This window comes from Drosophila mojavensis, unplaced genomic scaffold, assembly GCF_018153725.1.
Source record: "Drosophila mojavensis isolate 15081-1352.22 unplaced genomic scaffold, ASM1815372v1 contig_72, whole genome shotgun sequence".
Taxonomy (NCBI): Eukaryota; Metazoa; Arthropoda; class Insecta; order Diptera; family Drosophilidae; genus Drosophila; species Drosophila mojavensis.
Window position 1 is genome coordinate 2,185,509 of NW_025318897.1, and position 24,410 is coordinate 2,209,918.

General features: G+C 40.3%; 1 long non-coding RNA gene across 1 annotated transcript; it reads right to left on the bottom strand.

Annotated features, from left to right (window-relative positions):
- Positions 1-938: 938 nt before the first annotated feature.
- Positions 939-1,447, bottom strand: LOC122757393. Its single transcript, XR_006357418.1, has 2 exons — positions 1,227-1,447; positions 939-1,167 (listed from the first exon to the last, which is right to left on the bottom strand). It is a non-coding gene; the product is annotated as an uncharacterized LOC122757393 (long non-coding RNA).
- Positions 1,448-24,410: the final 22,963 nt, after the last annotated feature.

Sequence of the window (24,410 nt, forward strand, 5' to 3'; positions counted from 1 at the left end):
AAATTTGGAACACATACTCGTGTGTATCTCCGATTTATAAAGTGTTAAAATTTTCCCGATCCGCCCACTAGGGGCGTGGCAAATCGGAAAATGCATTTTCCGATATACCAGAAATCATGTTAGTTAAAGAGCTAGAAACTGAAATTTGGTATCTTGGTCTGCGTTGACCACCCAAGATCACGAGCTATGGCGGATATATCTACGCCCATTGGGGGCTTGGCAAATCGGATAAAACTGTATCTCCTAAAGTTGTAAACCTAGAATGCTGAAATTTTGCACGTCAGCTAATGGTATGATTCTATAAAGTCTAAAGATAAAATTATAAGTCTATGCCCATTGGGGGCGTGGCATATCGGACCTGAAGATATAGTGATTTTTTAAATTTTCCTATATTTTGGACACTATTGATGGTAGAGACCTCAAATTTTGTATATATACTCGGACTGATCACCCAAGACCAAAAAGTTTTGTCGGATATATGTCCGCCCACAGGGGGCGTGGCAAACCACAAAAGTTTATATCTCCTAAAGTATAATAGCAGGAAGCTTTAAATTTAGATAGTTGAGTTACTGGTAGCCTCCTCTATCGATTCCCCAAAAATAATTTTTACGCCTCTTTAGGGGCGTGGCATATCGGAAAATACCCTGTAATTTTCACATTTTTTGAGGTTAAGCATTCAAACTTTGCATTATCTCTTTCTAAAAACTGACCAAAAATGAGGTGTCTACGCCCAGTTGGGGCGTGGCAAATCGGAAAAACCTGTATATTCTACAGTATTAGAGCGAAACTTAACTACTAAATTGTTGATGGGATGTGAATGAGTATTCCGCAGTCGGTAATGCCCGACTGCAACGTTCTTACTTGTTTTGCTATATAGTTAGTGCTTTAAACTTAACTTTGACCACTAGGTTTCTTTTAATTTATACGGAAACCCATCATTCAACACAGGTGGAAATTGTGACGTTTATTTTTTATGACATTTGTCTTACGGCAAGGATTTGAACCTCGATACGAGAATCAATCTCGTACCACCATTATGCCTGCAAATTTCTTGTATTTTTGTTTTAAGACTCGTCTCGGCACGGATTTGAACCTAGGTATTGCTAATACCACCATTTAGCCACGATTTCTTTTATGTTATAGAATTATCTAGTGCACCAACACTTGCTAGAAATTATGTTATTATTTATTGTATTATGTTATGGCAAGGATTTTCACCCCATTACTTTGCAAATCGCAGAAGTACTTCGTAATTTTGCCAACAATTGCCCAATTGGATTGGAACAATTTATTTGTACTTGCTTTTTTAATAAGTTATTTTTATAGAATTATTGACACGTCACCATTTCCCTTTATTTCCGTGAAGAATGTGGGTCCCTGCTCGGGCGCCAGTTAAGCGCTCCCATACTAGAGTACTAGTGATTGGGGGACGCTGTGTTGGGTTCTTGTGAATATATAACAACTTTGTGTTCAATGAAATAATATATTTTATATAATTTGGAACAATAGGTCTAAACTCTCTCTAGTCCGAATATAAACTGAACTAAATCTGTTCAACTGGTTAGGTTCTCCCCTTGAATGTCTAACTGGACTCTCCAGCCTCCTTAGATTGTCGAAATTCTTAACTTACATTTCAACAAAACCATTATACCCTGATTTCCCATTTTCAATGGGTTCAGGGTATAACTAGATTGCTAGCAAATGACAAGTTATTAAAAACTTAACTGACTACTAACAATTGGGAATAATATAGAAACTACTAAATCAAACTCTCTAAAAATAACAATTAAGTATGCTCCAGTCGAGACTCTGAGCCTTTCGAGCAATAGCTATTTCAATCATTTTTCGCGTCTTTCTGCTTACACAAGAGACACGCACACACACAAACACACACACGCATACACCCCGGAGTTCGCGTTGCGTTTTCGTACGGTCGATGTTATTGTGATTCATCGTTGACTATAGCTTGTTCTTAGTTATTCCCTGCAAAAGTGGAAATATCTAAACAAAACGTGTATGCTGTGGGCACAACGTACCCAGCGACCTCGAAAGCTACCAGAGACTTACTGCGCGGCGGTTCGTGGAGTACCCCGGAGGTAGAATCCACACTTGCGCAAATAATAAAAATCAGGTGCATTCACTCTAACAGCTGTTAGTAGTGCTGGAAATTGCAGCGGACAATCAGCTGCTCACTAACTTTGGTGAGTTGCTGAGTCTTAGCAAAGACAGCAACCTAACATTAAATCACTGTGTTGCTGCCCAAAATCTACTAGAGCAGACCATAAGAGAAAAATGCATTGACGTAGCCACCTGCCATAGGACATGGTCAACAGACGCCAATGGCAAAGCTGTGTTGTGGGTATGTGGCAACTCAACGAATGTACTTTCGAATGTTAAGTCATTCAATGGGTTCGTACGTGGCCGATATGGTAACTTATGGCTCTACAGCTGCTACCTGGCCCCCAGCATGCAGCTCAGTGAATTTACAACGGTACTTGACGAGCTTGCCGAGGATGCTAGAGGCCGGAAGGCCATTATAACAGGAGACTTTAACTCATATAAGATAGTAGTTAAAAGACTATACTCAGGTAGACAGGTGCAGCCTACGGATCGCTTGGAGCTTAAATCAATTGTAGAAACGTTCTTTCCAGGACGATTAAGCTCCATTCATGCCCCTGTGTCCGAGGCTGCTACCGGAAGGCTCGGTCAACAACAGATGCGCTAGAAAAAGTTGCTGGCCTGGCAACTTCCGCCATCCAAGGCACCAGATGGAGGCACGGGACGAAGCAATACTGCATCATCGCGACCCTGGATGTAAAGAATGCCTTTAACACAGCTAGTTGAGATACGATACTGGATGCACTATCACAATATAATATCCCTAAATATCTAAAAGAGATAATAAAGAGTTACTTCAGAGGAAGAACACTGGTATACTACACGAGTGAGGGCCCCCAAACTCATAAAGTGTCAGCTGGAGTACCCCAAGGCTGAGTGCTGGGGCCTCTCCTATGGAATATTATGTACGAAGGCGTATTGCGCTTGGAACTTCCAGCAAGTGTGCACACCATTGGCTTTGCTGATGATGTAGCTGTCGTCGTCATAGGCAAGGAGCTTAAAGATACTGAGGATATGTGCAGCGAAAGTATCAATCGCATACGAAACTGGTTAACAGGACCTGGGCTCGAGCTAGCGGCACACAAAACCAAAGTCGTCCTAATCATCAGTCGCAAAAGAGTGGAAACTGCCAATATAAAGATCGGCAGCGTCACCATTGCATCAGAGAGGGCGATAAAATATCTTGGTGTCATGATAGACACAAGATTAACTTTCCGCGAGCACCTAGAATATGTGCATAAAAAGGCAGCTGATTCTTGTAGAGCTCTCTCAAGAATTATGCTTAACACGGGGGGACCAAAACAGCAGCGACGTCTCCTTCTAATGAGCGTCCATCATCCTCTATGCTGCGCCAATATGGGCAAGAGCGATGGCAACACCGAGCTACAGCCGGGGCATTTGCGCCACCGCGCTTTGGCCACGAAGAAACTGACGAATGCTCTTGATGCGGACGAGGTCTGGTGGAGTACGAGTACGGAGTACCACGTCTTATTCGAATGTGGACACTTCCTAGAGGAGAGGCGTTGTCTGGAAAAAGCAGTGGGCCGCTCCCTTAGAGCGGACAACATGGTCAACGTTATGCTTGAATCGGAGGCAGCTTGAAAACTTATAAGCACCTTCGCGGTCACAATTTTGATGGAGCTTCGCAGAATCGAGCGAAGACAAGCTGTCCCAGGCGAAGGGAGTGAAATGTGCTTGCGAAGCAATGCTTTACGGCCGTCCCGCACACATCGTGCGCTACCCTTAGCCACCTAAACACACCTAAAATCATATTGTAAAAGCTGTTAATAAACGAATATAAAACAAGTAAGAAGACTCTAGTCGAGACTGCTCGATACCCTGAACCCTCTAATCTGATATTCTAATCACTCTGCACTTCTTTTCTGCACACATACATGCACACGCACGTAATAGAACGCTCTTTGCTAGCTGCGCAGTAAGCAGCGACTGCGCTTAGGCTGCGCTGCAGTGTGGGCAACATTATTAGAATTTATTTGTTGAATAATTTAATTTCTAGACGTACAATCTTAATGAAACTTTCAGAACATAATCATAATTTTCAAATGTATGTACACACACACACGCACACACACACACACACATAACACACAAGCACCCACGGGCTGCAGTGTGCGCTTACTTGGAGAACTTAATTGTTTAATTACTTTTCTTGTGGGTAGACTGTCTTCATTAAACTTTCAGATCATGATTATAACAATGAAATGCATGCACTTGCCCCAGCAGTATTTGAAATACATCTTTTACAAATATGTGGGTGAGGGGGAGGACATAAGGGTGGGGGGGATGAATTATAACAAAAATCGAAATTCTATAAAGTACATATGAATCTACATTTAAGATTTGGATACTTTAAAAATGGGTAATCAGGGTATAATGGTTTTGATGAAATATATGTAACAGGTAGATGGAGGCGTGGCAGACCCCACAAAGCATATATATTCTTCATCAGTGCGACGAGCTGAGTCGATTTTGCCCTGTCCATCTGTCTGTCCGTATGTATGAACGCGTCGATTTCAGAAGATATAAGAGCTAGAGACTTCAAATTTTTGTTAAGTGTCCGTGTATATAGCGCGGATATCGAGTTGATCTCCAAAAATCGATAACTCATCCCGTTATTTTGTTATCAATAAAAAACCTATTAGAAAATCAGTTATAAAATAATATCTCCTACATCTTTAAGGCTAGAGTGTCCAATGTAGATATAGATGCATTTTATACAATTTCGATTTTTGTTAAAATTTACCCCCACTCCTATTTTCACTCCCTCACCAACACCTTTGTAAAAGGGGTATTTCAAATGCTAGAGACTTGTGCTTTGGCAAATGCATGCATATCCATGTTATAATCATCTTCATGAAGATCGTCAATCGACAAAAAAAAGTTATTAAATAATTAAGTTAAGTAAGCCATCACTGCAGCCAATGCGTGTTTATGCGTGCGTGCGTATGGATGTGTGTGTATGAAAGTGCGAATAATTATTGAAATATCAGTTGCTCGAAATGTTCAGGGGATCTCCTAGTCGAGCAGTCACGACTTGAGCTTTCTTACTTTATACTGGAGTGATTTTATGAAAAGTATGTAACAGGCAGAAGGAATCATCGCAGACCCCATAAAGTGTATATTTTCTTGATCAGGACGACGAGCTGAGTCGATATAGCCCTGTCCGTCCCTCCGTCCGTATTAGTGCGTCGATCTCAGAAGTTATAAGAGCTAGAGAAATTTTGCATGTAGACTTGTGTATACCATACGCAGTAAAAGGTTATCATATTTTTCGATAACTCATCCGATTGCTTTGTTATCGAGAATAATAAAAAAATTGATTTTGTTTTCTCAGCACAATTTTAGTCCTTAGCGCACTGGCAACAGGGGGACCAACGAGGTATCCGTACAGCAGCAGAGGCTCACCAGGCTACATCGATTTTGCTCTGACTAACGGATTGCTGAGCATCCTCGCTGACATTAGAGCGGTCGTTGATCTCAGCTCTGGTCACCTATCCCTCATAATTACGCTGGATGCGTCTGCTTTATGCTATCCTAGGACGAAACCAAGGATTTGACAGGATTCCGGTAACCAGAGAAATTCTGCTGCTTATTGCCGAAAAGATGAGGTCTAATGACGGCTAACGGGAACGGAACATGGTGCCGGACGGACTTGGAGCAAGCAGAGGTGTTTGCCAGTCACTTTGCTGAGCGTTTCTAGCCATTTCTTCTGGCCAACCTTCAAGAGGTCCAGGATACTGAGGACCAGCTGAATCAAGCGATTCAAATGGATCTACCTATTAAGCCACTCGACCCAAGTGAGGCAGTTGAAGTTATTGCTAGTCTGAACACAAATAGAGCGCCGGGACACGATGCCATTGCAATGCCACTCTGCCTTGACATGCGGTTTGCTTCATAGCGTTGGTGTTCAATGCTATAGTAAGGTTGTAATACTTCCCTCCTCAGTAGAAGCTTGGATTAATCACAATGATCCACAAGCTGGGCAAGCCGGAAGGAGAACCATTTTCTTTCAGACCGATAAGTCTCCTCCCTTCAGTATCGAAAGTGCTGGAAAGACTTATTGCCGTCCGGCTGGTAAGGATTATGGAAGCTCGAGGAATTATCCCGGAGCACCAATTTGGTTTCCGTGCAGGTCACAGCACAGTAGAGCAGTTTCATAGAGCTGTCGACCAAATACTAACGGCGTACGACAACAAGGAGTACTGCAATGCACTCTATCTGGACATCCGCGAGTCGTTCGATTGAGTGTGCCATGCCGGAATGCTGCTGAAAATCAAACGGGCTCTCCCTGCGCCATATTTCGGACTGCTCAGGTCGTACCTCGAAGGAAGGCGATATGCGGTACGCTTTCATACGGCGCTATCCACTGAGAATGATGTGGCAGCTGGAGTACCACGCGGTAGTGTCCTTGGCCCCCTCTTATGCTGCCTGTACAGCCACGACATGCCACAGCCTGATCATCAATGTTGGCCACCTTCGCAGATGACATATGCATCACATATAGGTCCCGATGTGAGTACGATGCTGCTGACGGCATCAAAGACTTGGCGACAAAATTTGCGGGCTGGGCAAGGCGATGGCATATTGCCATCAACAGCAGCAAATAGTCAATGTTAGCTAAACGCTGAGGCGCAGAACGCCGCCACCCGTGCTCTTGGAGGGAGATCCAGTGCCGCAGGCGCATGATGCTAAGTACCTCGGAATAATACTGGATCGGAGACTCACCTTCTCCAAGCACGTCACGGCGCTTACAATGCGCTTACGTGCGGCTGTGAAGGAGCACTATTGACTCCTCTGCTCGCGCAGTAAATTGTCACTTACTAATAAGGTAAACATTTATAATCAGATTATTGCGCCAATATGGAGATATGGGTGCCAAATCTGGGGTCTGGCTTGTGATAGCCAAATTCGTCGAATTCAGGCCACCCAGAATAAAATCACGAGATTGGTTACCGGCTGTGAATGGGTAATAAGAAATACCATATTGCATCGTGACCTGAAATTCTCCACGGTCTTTGACGAAATAAACCAGCACTCGAGTCGGTACAGATTGGAGCGGCACAGAATCCGGCTAGCAAATATGCTAACAAGAAAATTAACTCCTATTGTAAGGTAGTAAATTCACAGCTGGGGCAGACTCAGTCTGCCCAGGGTTATCTCACAAGAAATTTATTTGTATATACGTGATACACCAGGGGGGGGATGATTAAGCGTTATGGTAGGCGATGGGGAAAAGAGGGGGGAAATTAAAAAGGAACCGCCACTCACGTGTAACTCTTACGAAACCTTATCCTCCGTTATGTCGGCCGCCCGCCGTCGGATCCTCTGCCAATCTTTCGTAATTGCTTTCGCCGCTTTTCCCAACAGATTAACTTTTCTCGTTCCAGTTGCCAATTGCCGTTTATTTTCACAAATCACTTAACCTCTTTTAAAAAACTAACCGCTCTTTTAAAAACTAATCGCACAATTTGAATTTACAACTACTCGTCGTCCGACGATTTTCGCTCCTCAACGCCGACTAACTCTCGCTTTTTTCTTGCTCGCCCAAAACGCTCGACGTCGGCGACGCAATTCTCCACTCAAAACTCTCCACGTAGGGTCGCGCCACCGATCGCCGATAGATCATTTACGCTTTGGGCGGCTTTTTAAAATGAAAATTCAAATAAACACTCAATTGAGTAGTATCAATTGATTAACTTAAACTCTAATTACCATACCTAAATCTTAACCTTAACCTTAATTAATTCAACTTAAACAAGTAAGAAGACTCTAGTCGAGACTGCTCGACTACGAGATCCCCTGAACCCTTGGAGCAATAGATATTTCAATAATTTTTCGCGTCTTTCAGCTTACACAAGAAACACGCACACACACACACACGCACGTACGCACACACAGGCATACATACACACACACGCATACAGACACACATACACACACACACACGCATACACACACAAACGCATACACACACACACATACACAAACACATACACACACATACACAAACATTTACATACATATACACACACAAGCATAAACACGCATGGGCGGCAGTGAGCGCTTACTATGAGAAGTTAATTGCTTAATAACTTTTTTTGAGGACGTACGATCTTCATGAAACTTTCAGATTATGATTATAACATGGATATGCATGTAATTGCCAAAGCACAAGTCTCTAGTATTTGAAATACGCTTTTTACAAAAGTGTGGGTGAGGGGGTGAATTTAAGGGTGGGGGGTAAATTTTAACAAAAACCGAAATTGTATAAATTGCATGTAAGCATACATTAAAAATTTGGAGACTCTAGCAATAAAGGTGTAGAATATATAATTTTATAACTGGTTTTCGATAAGGGTTTTTATCGATAAAAAAAGATTGGGATGAGTTATCGATTTTTAATGATAATGCGCGCTGTAATTACGGCTCTTATATCTTCTGAAATCGACGCGTTCATACATACGGACAGATGGACAGGGCCAAATCAACTCAGCTTGTCGCCCTGATCAAGAATATATATACTTTGTGGGGTCTGCCACGCCTCCTTCTGCCTGTTACATACATTTCAACAAAACCATTATACCCTGATTTCCCATTGAAAATGGGTTCAGGGTATAAAAACTAACACTATATTTCAAATAGATATCCGCAAACTGGGCTCATAACCTGTTGGATGGAGACTCTTCTCTATCCGAGTTGCTGGAAGTTATCTAATTGAAATATAGAAATAAAGGCCGAGCTTGTGTGCTTTCGTAGCAAAAGTTTATTTGTGACTAACAACTTAGAGGTGGTACCTATCAGCTAGATATGGTACACACGTTTATCGATATATCGTGTCGCATTGTAACAGATGATATTCATTAACATATACACCCTAATAATCGTGTATATGTATATACGCTATTACTTCCACTCCTTTATATACACTTCTGCTCGCCGATATGCACATATGCGACTATGACCGCGCATATAAACGCACACCCAAAGACTCAATCATACACACACACCAACGCTCGCGTATATATGTGCCCTTGTCCCCGCATATATATGCGTTCTCTCATACTTACATGTATATATGCGCTCGCTCTCGCATATATACACCTATACTCATTTATATATGTACACGCCTTTATTCTCGCGCATAAAATCGCACATATATATAAGTTAACGATCGTGACGCCTTGTTACTCTAGTGGCGTCCACGTCCAAGGGTTATACTTATCGTTATTTAGTTTCCCAGATTCGGATAAACCAAAAGAAAAACAATCTCGGAATAGTTCGATTTAAATCGTTATAATTTCGCAATGAATTGTTAGTATTTGTTAAAAGTATCGTATCGTCGAGTTCAGCTGCCAGCCATCGACTGCCCTTCGTCAGGCGGCGTCTTCTCTTCCTTTTCGTTTTCGAGGTCGACGTCGACGTCGCAGCAGCAGGGCGGCAACGGCCGCTGCCGCTGCCGAGACATGTTGGGAAGCAGAGGCGCCAAGTTGATGTTAGGGGAGAAGAGGAAGTGCTATGCATTGACTGGTGTTAACTCCTCCCCCCTTAAGTATCTGCGTCCCGCAGATCAGACAACCTTCTGGGTGACCGGAGTGATGTCATTCGCCTGTGCAACACGAGGTTCCGTGTCACCGGTGATTGTTGCAGGCGTTTGGCGGCGTGTGGTTCTGGGTAATACAACGTCAAGACTCGGATTTGCCCTGCGTTTAGTTCTCGTGCTTCATTTCTCGTCGCCTCGATGCTCGCTACAATTTCATCCAGTATTACCATGTGGATCAGGTTGAAATATCTATCCACCCTCCATCCCTGCTCTGTGTCAACGTCGCTAGTGGTCCGCCATATCTGATATTAGGTATATTAATTAAGTTAATGGGATGTCAGAATAAATGTTAGTTGATGCTCTCAATATGTGTGCGTTAGTGTGCGTATGAATGTGCTGACTTCTTTAATCCAGAATAAATGTTAGTTGGTGTTCTCAATGTGTGTGCGCTACTGTGCGTATGAGTATGCTGACTTCTTTAATCTGTCGGGGATAAAAACTTGAATTAGTAAACTATTAAAAAAATGTTGCAATTAAGAGAAACAGAAAAAAACTAATTTTTCATTTTTCCTTTATTTGGTTGATCGTATTTATCTTTATTTATTTTTATTTTATTTATTTTTTTTTTTAATAGGGTAAATTTATAGGGTATTTTTTATAGTGTCATATTGTATCTTCATGTCGTCATGTTCAATTTTTATTTTTATTTCAAAGAAGGAAGAGAAGAAAAAAAAAAAAATTCTTTGCACACAGGCGTGAGTTGCAGCGTATCGTATGCCAAGGTGTGGGCTGATTTGCACTTAACGGGAGGTCCTTATTATCCTTTTTAGCCTGTTACAGCCTACTGGGGTAAGAACGACTCCACGAACCGTTGGGCAGCCGAACGCAATATTTGTATTTTGTCTTTTATTTTTTATTGCAAGGCCTTTCCAACGGAACACAGTGCATAACCACACACCTCTATCAGCAAGTAACGCACTTGCACTCACACTCACTGCATGTTACTTTTTCGTTTTGTTTTGCTTTTTGTGCTTGTAAATGCCACTTGCAGGTCGAAGCTGCCACAGTGGTTATCTCTTAAAATTTTAAAAATGCCACTTGCAGTTCAAAGCTGCCACAGTGGTTATCTCTTAAAATTAAAATTGAGACCACTTTCGATTATAAAATGTGCGCAAATTATCAGCGGTTTCGGGTCGGGTGGCGGGGAGTCGGACCCCTGACATGCACTGCCCACCAATATTTTTTAGCCACCGACCTTAGCTGCATGATTTTATATAACATCTATATATATAAAAGAGAGTTGTGTAAAAGTGTCTTAGCACTTATAACTCGAGATCTGCTGGACCAATTTTCATGGTTTTTGATTTGTTGGATTTGTCTCCGCCACGAGTAGGTCAGTAGATCTAATTTAAAATACTGAAAAAATTTGACGAATACTTGAAAAACGCGGTTTTTTCCCTAAAGATTCAAATTTCCATTTATACTCAGTAGCCTTGACAACAGTGACAGTTTCGGTCCTGTATAGAAGTAAATAAACAAATGTAGTCAGTCAGTCTACGGCACAGCCTCGAGCAGACCTGACTAATCAACAAAAAAAAAAAGACTATTAAACAAAAAAAAAAAAAAAAAAAGACTTAAAAAAAAAAAAAAAACATTTTTTTTCCAAATCAAAAAGAAACATATTTCAAATAAAAAATCTGCAAAAATTCAAAAAAATCAAAAGATTAAAACCTGACTGTTCAAAAAAGAAATATAAAATTCAAAATTCGAAATTAAAAAAAAAAAAAAAAGTTAATTATTAAAAAGTGTATTTTTGGCTTTTTATATTTTTGGACTTTTAAACTTTATAAATATTTCAAATCAAAAATCTGCAAAAATTAAAAAAAAAGTCAAAAGATTAAAACCTGACTAATCAAAAATAAATACAAAATTCAAAATTCGAAATTCAAAAAAAAAAAAAAAGTTAATTATTATTATTGGACTTTTAAACTTTATAAATGATAATTGTGCGCGTGCGTACAAACATAAATTTGTGTAAATTATTTATATTTATATTTCTCGATTGTTATACCCTGAACCCATTTTCAATGGGAAATCAGGGTATAATGGTTTTGTTGAAATGTATGTAACAGGCAGAAGGAGGCGTGGCAGACCCCACAAAGTATATATATTCCTGATCAGGGCGACGAGCTGAGTTGATTTGGCCCTGTCCGTCTGTCTGTCCGTCTGTCCGTCCGTCCGTCCGTCTGTCTGTCTGTCCGTCTGTCCGTATGTATGAACGCGTCGATTTCAGAAGATATAAGAGCTAGAGACTTCAAATTTTTTTTTAAATGTTCGTAATTACAGCGCATATCAAGTTTATCATTAAAAATCGATACCTCATCCCGATCTTTTTTTATCGATAAAAAACCTTATCGAAAACCAGTTATCAAATTATATCTTCTACACCTTTATTGCTAGAGTCTCCAAATTTTTAATGTATGCCTATATGCAATTTATACAATTTCGGTTTTTGTTAAAATTTACCCCCCCACCTCTAAATTCACCCCCCTCACCATCACTTTTGTAAAAAGCGTATTTCAAATACTAGAGACTTGTGCATTGGCAATTACATGCATATTCATGTTATAATCGTAAGCTAAAAGTTTCATGAAGATCGTACGTCCATAAAAAAAGTTATTAAACAATTAAGTTCTCATAGTAAGCGCACACTGCAGCCCATGCGTGTTTATGCGTGCGTGCTTGTGTGTGTATGTGTGTGTGTATGCGTGTGTGTGTGTATGCGTGTGTGTATGTATGTTTGTGTGTGCGTACGTGCGTGTGTGTGTGTGCGTGTTTCTTGTGTAAGCTGAAAGACGCGAAAAATTATTGAAATATCTATTGCTCCAAGGGTTCAGGGGATCTCGTAGTCGAGCAGTCTCGACTAGAGCTTTCTTACTTGTTTTATATGGTTTTGTGCGAGGGCAGTATTACTATTAATAAAAATGCCGCGTCCTAGAAGATCTAATCTTTCCCGGCGGACCCATAATGCAATTAGGCAACGGAATATCGCGAGTCAATTATCTGACGAAGAGCGAGAAATCGCCCGAGAAAGGCTCCGCGTTAGTACCCAGCAAAGAAGGGCCTTAATTCGTGCTTCTCAAATAGAGGCAGCCCGTGAAATGGCAATAAGAAATGGTTCAAGGATTGATTTGAATCGAGAAGCGTTTCGATATGATTGCACCATTGACTATAGCTTGAATCGTTTAGTTTGCATTGGTCCAATGGACGTTGTTTGCCAGCATTGTGACGCCTTGAAGTTTGCTGGTGAAACGCCCGGTTTGTGGTGCCTTAGTGGTAAAGTGACATTGCCATTAGTGGTCCCGCCACCAGAGCCATTGCGTTCCCTACTTTTCTAGCGAGCACTCAAAAATACAATGCCTGTTTCCAATTCGGGGCAGAGACAAATCCAACAAATCAAAAACCATGAAAATTGGTGCAGCAGATCTCGAATTATAAGTTTTGTAACAAACTCTACTTTGTTTTATATATATAGAGACTGTTAGGCGGTACGAAGTTCGCCGGGACAACTAGTTTTTAATAATTCAAATTGAATATCACCGCACGGCAGGGAGTCGAACCCCGACATCACACATCACAAGTGCACTGCCCACTAAAAATTTGCCGTCGGCTTTTTCAACTTTTTATTTCTTTATTTGGTCTGCGAAGGGAGTCAAACCCACGCATCTCTTAACATAGAGATTACGTACACATTTTCCACAGACTTTTTCTTATATTATTAGCACACGCACAAATTCCTTTAATTCTTGAACACAAAGTTTCCTGTATTATTGAGTGAAATTTTTTCTCATTGCGTTGTGTCGTATCATATTTAATTAATTATTATTATTACTATTTTTTTAGTACTTTTATTTTTATTATTTTGATTCGCGCGAGTTATGGTGTCTATGGCTTTTTTATTTTAAGTTGATTACAGAGCTTGCAAATGAGAGTTGAGCATTTTTTCGTTTATTCTCTTTCTCGCATCATAACCAAAAAAAATTGTGCAGACACGTCTCCCTCTGAGCGTCACTGTCTGTTTTCTTTAGCATCTGTTTCGCTCAGACGCAATGCGATCACTCATTCGTGTGACGCTCTCACATGAGTGTCGCGTAAAACTAACACGATTTTCCCTCACACAAAGCCTCTCAGCAAAAAAAAGCCTCTCAACTAAAAAACTCAGCAGAAAATGTTTTTGCCTTCGTGTGCATGTAAATACACGCATACATACATACAAAAAGAACGCAGCAATCGCGCGTGATTACCCATACAAACGCAACTTACCGTTACTTCTTTAACTCAAGCAAACGATCAGTGTTTGACTTGAGGAAACGAAAACAGAAACAACTGTCTCCCTCAGAGCGCGAGAGAGCTAAGCCAGACGCGACAAAAACAGTTTCTGTCTGAGTTTTTTTGACTGTGTCAGTGAAAGACACTTTTTTGCAGACAACGAAAAAGTGTTAACAGTTATTTGCGAGCTATGGTTGATTAGCTCTGTTTTTGTTCGACTAGTCGACTGATTGTCAAAAATAGAACTGACTGCAAGCTCTGCTTTTGCATCACTTGCCGCCGTCGTTTCGTTGTCTGCGTCGCTGCTGACAGGATTCCAAGAACTGTTTATATTCTAATTCTTGGTAGTTTCTCTGTCAGTGTCGCCGCTGCAAAATAGTCGAGTACTTGCTTATAAGGCAAGACGCGTCTGCTTTTGGGGGGAACATGGACGGGTGCCTAGACATATGTAACTCGCGCAATACCGACGAAAAAGATTTTAAAAAAAAATTCTTCAAAACTTCCGTATCATTGCATATTATTTAATCATATTAAAATTATAATTATTATCTTAATTTTTTATTTACGTATTTTTTATTTTTAGTCACTTATATTTGATTATTTTGCGCGCAACAACTGAAAAAAATTTCACGTATTATTTTATTTTTTATTTAGGGAATACTCGTGGCACTATATTTCTATTTTTTATCCGCACAATTTTATAAACGAAGTGGTCCCTGCTCGGGCGCCAGTTAACGATCGTGACGCCTTGTTACTCTAGTGGCGTCCACGTCCAAGGGTTATACTTATCGTTATTTAGTTTCCCAGATTCGGATAAACCAAAAGAAAAACAATCTCGGAATAGTTCGATTTAAATCGTTATAATTTCGCAATGGTTAGTATTTGTTAAAAGTATCGTCTCGTCGAGTTCAGCTGCCAGCCATCGACTGCCCTTCGTCAGGCGGCGTCTTCTCTTCCTTTTCGTTTTCCAGGTCGACATCGACGTCGCAGCAGCAGGGCGGCAACGGCCGCTGCCGCTGCCGAGACATGTTGGGAAGCAGAGGCGCCAAGTTGATGTTAGGGGAGAAGAAGAAGTGCTATGCATTGACTGGTGTTAACTTATATATATATATATATCCATATATATATACCTGCCCTTGAACATTATATACACCTATCCTCGTATATGTATATGCGCACTTATACTCATTTATATATATACACACACTGATCCTCGCGCATTAAATCGCACAATTAACCCATATATATATCCATATATATATGCATATATGTTAAAATTTCGCAATTTTCGACCTCTAACTGTCGGCCATTAGACGCACCGCGCACCGCCCTGGGTCCCTGCTCGGGCGCCACTTGTAAATTCACAGCTGGGGCAGACTCAGTCTGCCCAGGGTTATCTCACAAGAAATTTATTTGTATATACGTGTGACACCAGGGGGGGGATGATTAACCGTTATGGTAGGCGATGGGGAAAAGAGGGGGGAAATTAAAAAGGAACCGCCACTCACGTGTAACTCTTACCAAACCTTATCCTCCGTTATGTCGTCCGCCCGCCGTCGGATCCTCTGCCAATCTTTCGTAATTGCTTTCGCCGCTTTTCCCAATAGATTAACTTTTCTCGTTCCAGTTGCCAATTGCCGTTTATTTTCACAAATCACTTAACCTCTTTTAAAAACTAACCGCTCTTTTAAAAACTAATCGCACAATTTGAATTCACTTCTACTCATCGTCCGACGATTTTCGCTCCTGCTCGCCCAAAACGCTCGACGTCGGCGACGCAACTTTCCACGCAGGGTCGCGCCGCCGATCGCCGATAGATCATTTACGCTTTGGGCGGCTTTTTTAAATGAAAACTTAAATAAACACTAATACTACTCAATTGATTAACTTAAACTCTAATTACTATACCTACATCTTAACCTTAACCTTAACTAATTCAACTTAAAAAATCTATAAATCCAATTTAATATTTTATGTTTCATATTAATTAATTCAACTCAAAAATCTATTTTCCCTTATCGGTTAATTTTATGAGCCGGTGATCGGCGAGCCGCCTCACACTAGGAAGCTCAACAGAAGGCAGCCAAGGGATCTAATCCTACGATCTCCCCATAGGACGGTCAACAGAAGTTGACGTAGAGCTGCCATCTATATATTACCCCTGAACACATTGAAAATGGGAAATCAGGGTATAATGTTTTTGTTGAATGTATGTAACAGGCAGAAGGAGGCGTGGCAGACCCCATAAGGTATATGTACGAGCCCAAACCACTATTAATTCGAACAGCATAATTTTTCGATATGCCACGCCCCTAAAGAGGCGTAAAAATGATTTTTGGGTCATCGATAGAGAAGGTTACTGGTAACTTAACTATCTAAATTTGAAGCTTCTAGGTATCTCTGGCAATAATAGTGCCCAAAATATAGCAGAACATAAAAAGTCACTATATCTTCAGGTCCGATTTGCACGCACCTAATGAGTGTAGACTTATAATTTTATCTTTAGACTTTATAGAATCATAACATTAGCTGACGTGCAAAATTTCAGCTCTCTAGCTGTAAAACACTTGAAGATATAGTCGTATCCGATTTGCCAAGCCCCCAATGGGCGGAGATATATCCGCCATAGCTCGTGATCTAGGGTCGTCGACGCCGACCTACACATCAAATTTCAGATTTCTAGCTCTTCAACAAACATGATTTCTGGTATATCGGAAAATGCATTTTCCGATTTGCCACGCCCCTAGAGGGCGGATCGGGAAAATTTTAACACTTTATAAATCGGAGATATACACGAATATGTGTTCCAAATTTCAAGTCTCTAGCTTCAATAGCGCCGAAAAAGATTGCGTTCATACGGACAGACGGACGGACAGCAATACGGACATTCCAAAAAACCAATATACTAATTCACTTTCGTGAATGAGTATAAAAAGCACAGAACCGCGGACCTGAACCAATGGAAGTTGATTCTTCCTCGCGTTTTAGGCAACCCACTCAAAACGTCAATCATTTGCCCCAACAAGACAATACTGACGACTACGGATCCTATTCACAACATGAGGCAGAGGCAGTGGAGGACGACTTGTCAGGAGCAAGAAGTTGCAATTTTTTAGGGGAAACTCCCTGCTCCCGTACATAGAGCGTACGATAGTAGGGCGCACTATTAGGCTCTTAATCGACACAGGAGCGTCCAAGAATTATATTAAACCCCTTCCTGAACTGGCACATTGGGTGCCAGTCAACAACCTATTCAAGGTTAGGTCAATCCATGGACACACAAAAATCCAGCATAAGTGTCTCATACAACTTTTCAAAGTCAAATCATTTTTCTTCATGCTCGAATCACTAAAAGATTTCGATGGCATCAGTGGCCTTGATCTGTTAAAGCAGGTCAACGCCCAAATCGACCTAACAAATAATAAAATAAACAAGTAAGAACTTTGCAGTCAGGCGATACCGATTGCAGAAGACTCATTCACAGCTGTCAACCAGAGTATACATCTAGTGCAATTTTCAAGTCTAGTGCGCAACAAAAAACAGGGCATGATCCCATTAAAATCGGAAAATCATCGATAGCTATTGCTATCGTCATTGCATTATTGCAGCTACGATCTTCAAATTACATATGTACATATATAATTTATACAATTTTGATTATTATTATATACTAGCTGGCCCGGCAAACGTTGCATTGCCCTATCCATTATTTCTAGGTAAAAAATTGTTGACAGCTATGTTGTTCAGGTTGGGATACACTCTGATTAATTTATTAATCGGATTTTCATTCAAGCACCTTGTGGTAAACGACATTCTTCGTTTTTTGGTCAGGTGCAAGAACAAATAATGCGGATGGTTTGCCAACACGTGAGCATGCCACGTACAATGGACCATGAGAAAAACACGCATTTTCTAGATTGAGGCCACAAATAGTCAAAGATTGGCCCTGTAATTTATTGATCGTAAAAATTGTATTTTAGAACCCCTAATAGGTTTACTACTCTTACAGCTACTCTCTACTAAATTAAGAGTGATAACTTTTTTTGTGTCATCTCTTGGCATGCAAGAATTTGTGCTGCAAGAATTTGTGCTGTGCATCTTCAATAGGTTGCAATGATCCAATGCGATGGGAAATCTGGCCTTGAATATTTAAATTCAAAGCCATAGGTATAGTTAGATTTACAAACACTTTTTACAAAAATCTAACAAACTACATTATTCCATTTTTTTTTTTACAGAAATCTAACAAACTACATTATTCAAAAAAAAAAATAAAATAAAAAAAAAATTTTTTGGAATAATGTAGTTTGTTAGATTTCTGTAAAAAGTGTTTGTAAATCTAACTATAACTATGGCTTTGCATTTAAAGATTCAAGGCCAGATTTCCCATCGCATTGGATCATTGCAACCTATTACAAATATACTTCATGGGCAATATGGAAGAACAACTTGACCGGCGTCAAGAAATCAACACAGCTATGAAAAGAGCAATTCTCCAAAATTTGCAGCAAATGCTTCACGAACATCATTCATTGGGCAAGCTGTTCAAAACTGCTTTTGTTCATGCACATGCATGAACATAAAAATATGATAAGTAGGGGAAAGTACGCGCTATGCACTCGACAGCTAGCATAAAATAAATAACACATGTTTCAAGTGTGAACTGTCAAACTGGGCATAAATTATGACCCTGACCCTTAGCGATTAGAATACGTAAGAGGCGAGCGCTGAGCATTACAAACTCAGCGATAGCATAAGAATAGCTAATAAGCCAACGCGGAGTCTTATAAACTCTGCAATAAAATAATAATAGCTAATAAACCAATGCGGAGTCTTACAAACTACGCGATAAGTTAATAATATGTAATAGACCAATGCTGAGCCTTACACACTCAGCAATAGAAGCACTAGATTTAATGGTTGAAATTATACATGAGTCTGGGTATAAAAACCCGGGCCCAGCTGAATAAAGATTCAATACGAAACTAAACACCAACATAGTCAAGTGTATTCGTTCATGGTCCTTCGAGCCAGATGAAGTATTTTTAATACTTCAAATTCATCCACAAGGAAAAATGTTTGTGATTAGTACAAAGTGAAGTGCTAGTATTATAGATTTGTGCATTGGCTTTCCAACCCAAGCTGTGAGTCGAGGCACAGCAAGATCAACCTGGTGATCAAAACAAAAAAACCTCCAACGGGATAAGCCAATGGATCTACAATAAACAAACAACTGTGTCGTCAACCATCAATATTTAATATGGTGGCATAATGGCAGAAATCAGAACCAATAAAGAGTTCATGAAAGTCGAAGTTGCCGACCACGCCATAGACACAAAACAACTTTATAGTTGGGAAACGAGACCAGAAACATCAAAGCAAGAGATGTTTTCATTTGGTTGGTCGAGCCCAATAGAGAAGTTGGTAAGCCTTGTGGACGAAAGAGCTCAAAGAGTACGGCTGCACATTGAAGAGGTGCTGCCCAACATTGAGCTCAGCAACCAGGATGAAATCGTTAGCTACAAAGATACGCTAGATTTCCTCTGGAAGAAAGTCCAGTCAACACTGAAAGATTTGGAGGTAAAATATGAAAGGCCTGCCTTCGAAATCGAGTACATAGACGAACTGAAACTCAAAGTGTACACAGTGTCGAAAAAACTGGAACGGAAAATAAGTGCACTGCAAATCGTAAAAGAAGACACTCCAAAGCGACCGAAACCGACACTTCCTTACTTTAATGGAAGTCCTAAGGCGTGGCCAACGTTCTTCGAGCAGTTCACCAAAATAATTCACAACAGAAAGGATATCAGCGACAAGACGAAACTGATATACCTCAAAATGTATCTCAAAGGAGAAGGTCGACGAGTTATAAGCCATTTCTCAATTGGAGTGGGTAACTACAATTCAGCGTGGGACTATTTATGCAAACGCTACAAACGTTATTTGCCTGTGGACATGGAACTGCTGAAGGATAACGATGAAGGCAGTATCCGCAATTGCGTGAGCACCTCTGATAACAGTGACAACGTCACAGCTGATGAGATGACCGCATATCAGGCTGCTTTGGATGCAATAGTGTTCAAAAAGTGGGATTACAACCCGCCGGCAAGCCTCCACGTGGGAGGAAATATAAATAAAGCTACTGAACAACGTAATAAGGTTCAAGTGGCAACAACAAAACCAAATATAGGTGAAGACAAGAGATCGATAAAAAAGATCTGGGCTCCACCAACTCCGACAAAGGATCCGGAGCACATAGAAGATGCGGACGAGAATGGAATTTCTGCCACAACTTCGACATCAACGTTGAGTATCACTGAAGATTCATCAACAGATATCCAATTGGAAGTTCGACCAATGGATGATATTTCCACAGTTGGCAGCACGACGGAAGAGCAAACTTCTGCGGAGACTGCAACAGCGACTGGAAGTGCAGCTGAAGAGAAAAGCGACAATACCGACTCAAACTCTTCAGTGATGACCACAGCAGCGCCACCAACAATGGAAACTAAAGCTGCAAGTACAATTACATCAGAAAAGGAGTCAATTGGAAGTAGCAGCAACATATTAAAGGAAACAACAATAACCACTACAAACGAAACAATAGGCACAATAATGCATCAGAATCAACAGAAGGACGTCTATCACTTGGAGGCTTTGGCCTCAGCAATAATGAAGCGATCGACAACTTCCTCAACAGATGCAATCAGCTGTATTAATGCAACAAACGATGACACCTATAAGCCGCAGAAGCTCTTCAAAAAGGCACGACTTCACTTGGCATGGGAACCGCCACCTGAGCAAAAGACCAAGGTGATGGTGGCATACTCGGTTTATCTGGATGTCACATTCTCTGGGCCCTGCAGAATGTTCAGGCACGAACATAAGGATTGCAAGCATGATCATTTCGTCAAGAATACTAACAATTATTAAATTTGTATTTGTCCTGAATATTGTTTAGAAATCCACAGATAGCAGTTCTGGACGTTACCCACTTTGGCCCCCCGCAGAATGTTCATGCACATGCATGAACATAAAAATATGATAAGTAGGGGAACGTACGCGCTATGCACTCGACAGCTAGCATAAAATATATAACACATGTTTCAAGTGTGAACTGTCAAACTGGGCATAAATTATGACCCTGACCCTTAGCGATTAGAATACGTAAGAGGCGAGCGCTGAGCATTACAAACTCAGCGATAGCATAAGAATAGCTAATAAGCCAACGCGGAGTCTTATAAACTCAGCAATAAAATAATAATAGCTAATAAACCAATGCGGAGTCTTACAAACTACGCGATAAGCTAATAATATGTAATAGACCAATGCTGAGCCTTACACACTCAGCAATAGAAGCACTAGATTTAATGGTTGAAATTATACATGAGTCTGGGTATAAAAACCCGGGCCCAGCAGAATAAAGATTCAATACGAAACTAAACACCAACATAGTCAAGTGTATTCGTTCAGCTTTAGAGCGCATGCCAAGAGATGACTATAAAGTAGTAATCAGAGCAGATAAAAGACCAGCTGGATTTCATTCTGTTTGCTTTTGGTACACAAAAAAGTTATCACTCTTAATTTAGTAGAGAGTAGCTTATTAGGGGCTCTAAAATACAATTTTTACTGTATTTGTTTCAGGTGAGGAAACTGCCAAGAAGGTTAGTTCGATGAATTATTACGCAAATCGTCGACTAGACCTCGTACCGAACGGTTGTGTTATCGCAGAGTTCAGTTCACAGCTTATCACTTTTTTCAAGCGCCTATCTTCTATTTTTGCACTTATTCTTTGTCTTTCAATATACACAGAAGCATATAAGCATAAAGTAAGTCAAATACACAGTTATGCCCAACGGGCATTATAGCCAAGGGGCGAATCGCTTTGCAATGCTAAGCGATAGCCCCAAAACTAAAAGAACAAAACCGACACCACTTGCAGAAGCTTTCCCAGAACTCCCAACTCCTAATTTACCAAATCCAAAATTCATTATTATGTCAGCCACCGACACTAAAAACCCTATCTCCACATACTCCTGTTTCGCCGTTGAACGTGCAATTAAACTCATCGGCAAAAACATATTAAAAACAAGTAAGAAAACTCTAGTCGAGAGTACTCGACTAGATACTACCCTGAACCCAACAAATGGTCAAAAATGCCCATTTAGTATGGCTGAAATTTCAATTTCGATGTATTTAAAAATATAAATAAAATACTAAACTCATTTAATAAAATATAAACATATTTTGAAACAATTAAAGATGTTAACATCAGTTGCATCGATCGGGATTCGAACCGCGACTTCTCGATAGAGCGTCATGCAGCTAACACACTAGGCTACTTCACTCCTGCTAGTGGCGCTGGCAAAACTCAATTAGATTCACTGCTGCAGCGCCATCTACCAAAACTAAACGAAACTAACTGCTGATGTGATTCTAAGAATCTGCTAGAATAACCAAACTATTAAAAACGCACGTAAAGTATAGTTAAAATTTCAATTTCGGTGTATTTAAAAATATAAATTAAATAGAAAACTCATTTATGAAAATATAGAAATATTTTGAAACAATTAAAAAAAAAATAACATCAGGTGCATCGATCGGGATTCGAACCGCGACTTCTCGATCGAACGTCATACATCTAACACACTAGGCCACCCCACTCCTGCTAGTGGCACTGGCAAAACTGAAATAGATTCACTGCTGCTGCACCATTTACCAAAACTAAACGAAACTAACAGCTGATGTGATTTAACGAATGTTTCTAGAAGAAGTTTGAATGTATGTGTGCACACGCATACGATGCTGTTGTAGCTGCTGCACGTGCGTTTGTTAATTGGCCAAATATTTGATTATTTTTTATTAATTTTTGACTGAACGGAATTTAATGAAACTTTCAGCATATGATCTACATATTATATTGAATATTTGAGAAATTTAAAAAAAAGAAAAATCATTCACAATTACCTATAGTGGCAACTGATTTGAACTTGAATGTTTTTACTCGATAAAAACATAACGGGATGATTTATCGAATTTTAAAAGCAAACTCGACGTCCGCGCTGTATATACGGTCATTTAAAAAAAAAATCAAGTCTCTAGCTCTTATATCTTCGGAAATCGACGCGTTCAAACATACGGACAGACGGACAGACAGACAGACGGACAGGGCCAAATCGACTCAGCTCGTCGCCCTGATCAAGAATATATATACTTTGTGGGGTCTGCCACGCCTCCTTCTGCCTGTTACATACATTTCAACAAAACCATTATACCCTGATTTCCCATTTTCAATGGGTTCAGGGTATAATTAACGAAATGCGTGACGGAAATCTTCTACTATTCGTAGAGAACGCAACAGTAGCTGAAAAATTCATTGCTTCCAAAGAGCTCCATGGTATTTGCCAAATATCTTGTGAATATCACAAAAATCTTAATTACTGTAAAGGCACAGTATATGCCCCATTCCTTAACAACGTCAAAAATGATGAAATACTCAAAGAACTTAAATCTCAAGGAGTTGTCGATGTATATAAATACACCAAACTCATAGATGGCAAAACCATCCCGTCTGGCGTAGTGCAGCTCACCTTCAACTTGTATAATCTTCCCCCAAAAATGCAAATTTCATGGCACGTTGTAAAGGTCAAACAATATATACCTAACCCAATGCGATGCAAAAATTGCCAAATTATTGGCCACACAGCAAAGTATTGCAAAGCAACAGCGGCTTGCGACCCATGTGGTCTACCAGTTCACAAACCTACTCAGTGCACGCGCACTTTCTGCGTGAATTGTAATGGAGAGCATGCAGCTAGCAGCAAAGATTGTCCAAAATTTAAAGAAGCGCAAGAAATAATCAAAATAAAAACCACAGACAAATGCACCATGTACGAAGCCAAAACGAAGTATTACAAACAACGCACACAGACACCGACAAATACGAAAAAAACATTTTCAGAAATAGCCGCTAAATTAACACCGCAAAAAGAAAACGAGACAAAAATCTTACCATCCACCTCCAATAAAGAAAATAATTCTAAAGACAAAAAACTAGAAGCACACCCGAAAACCCCTTTGACTTCACAAACACAAAATATACAAAAGAAACGCCGGAACATAGCATAAGCAAACCAAATAAACAAACACTCAACACAACGAAACACTCAAATCACAAAGACAAGATTATCTCAAGCGACTCAGAAACAGACATAGACATCACTTACTTAAGAAATAAATACAAGACGAACAACCAAAATCACCCAACGCTCTCTGATACGGATAGTATCATAGAGGACGTTGAGTTATAATAAAACCTCTCAAAGCTCGCTCTCTCTCTCGGTCTCTGCGAAAGCCTATAATGATTTACTGCATTAAAGCGCAACTTCGCTAAACCGGAGAG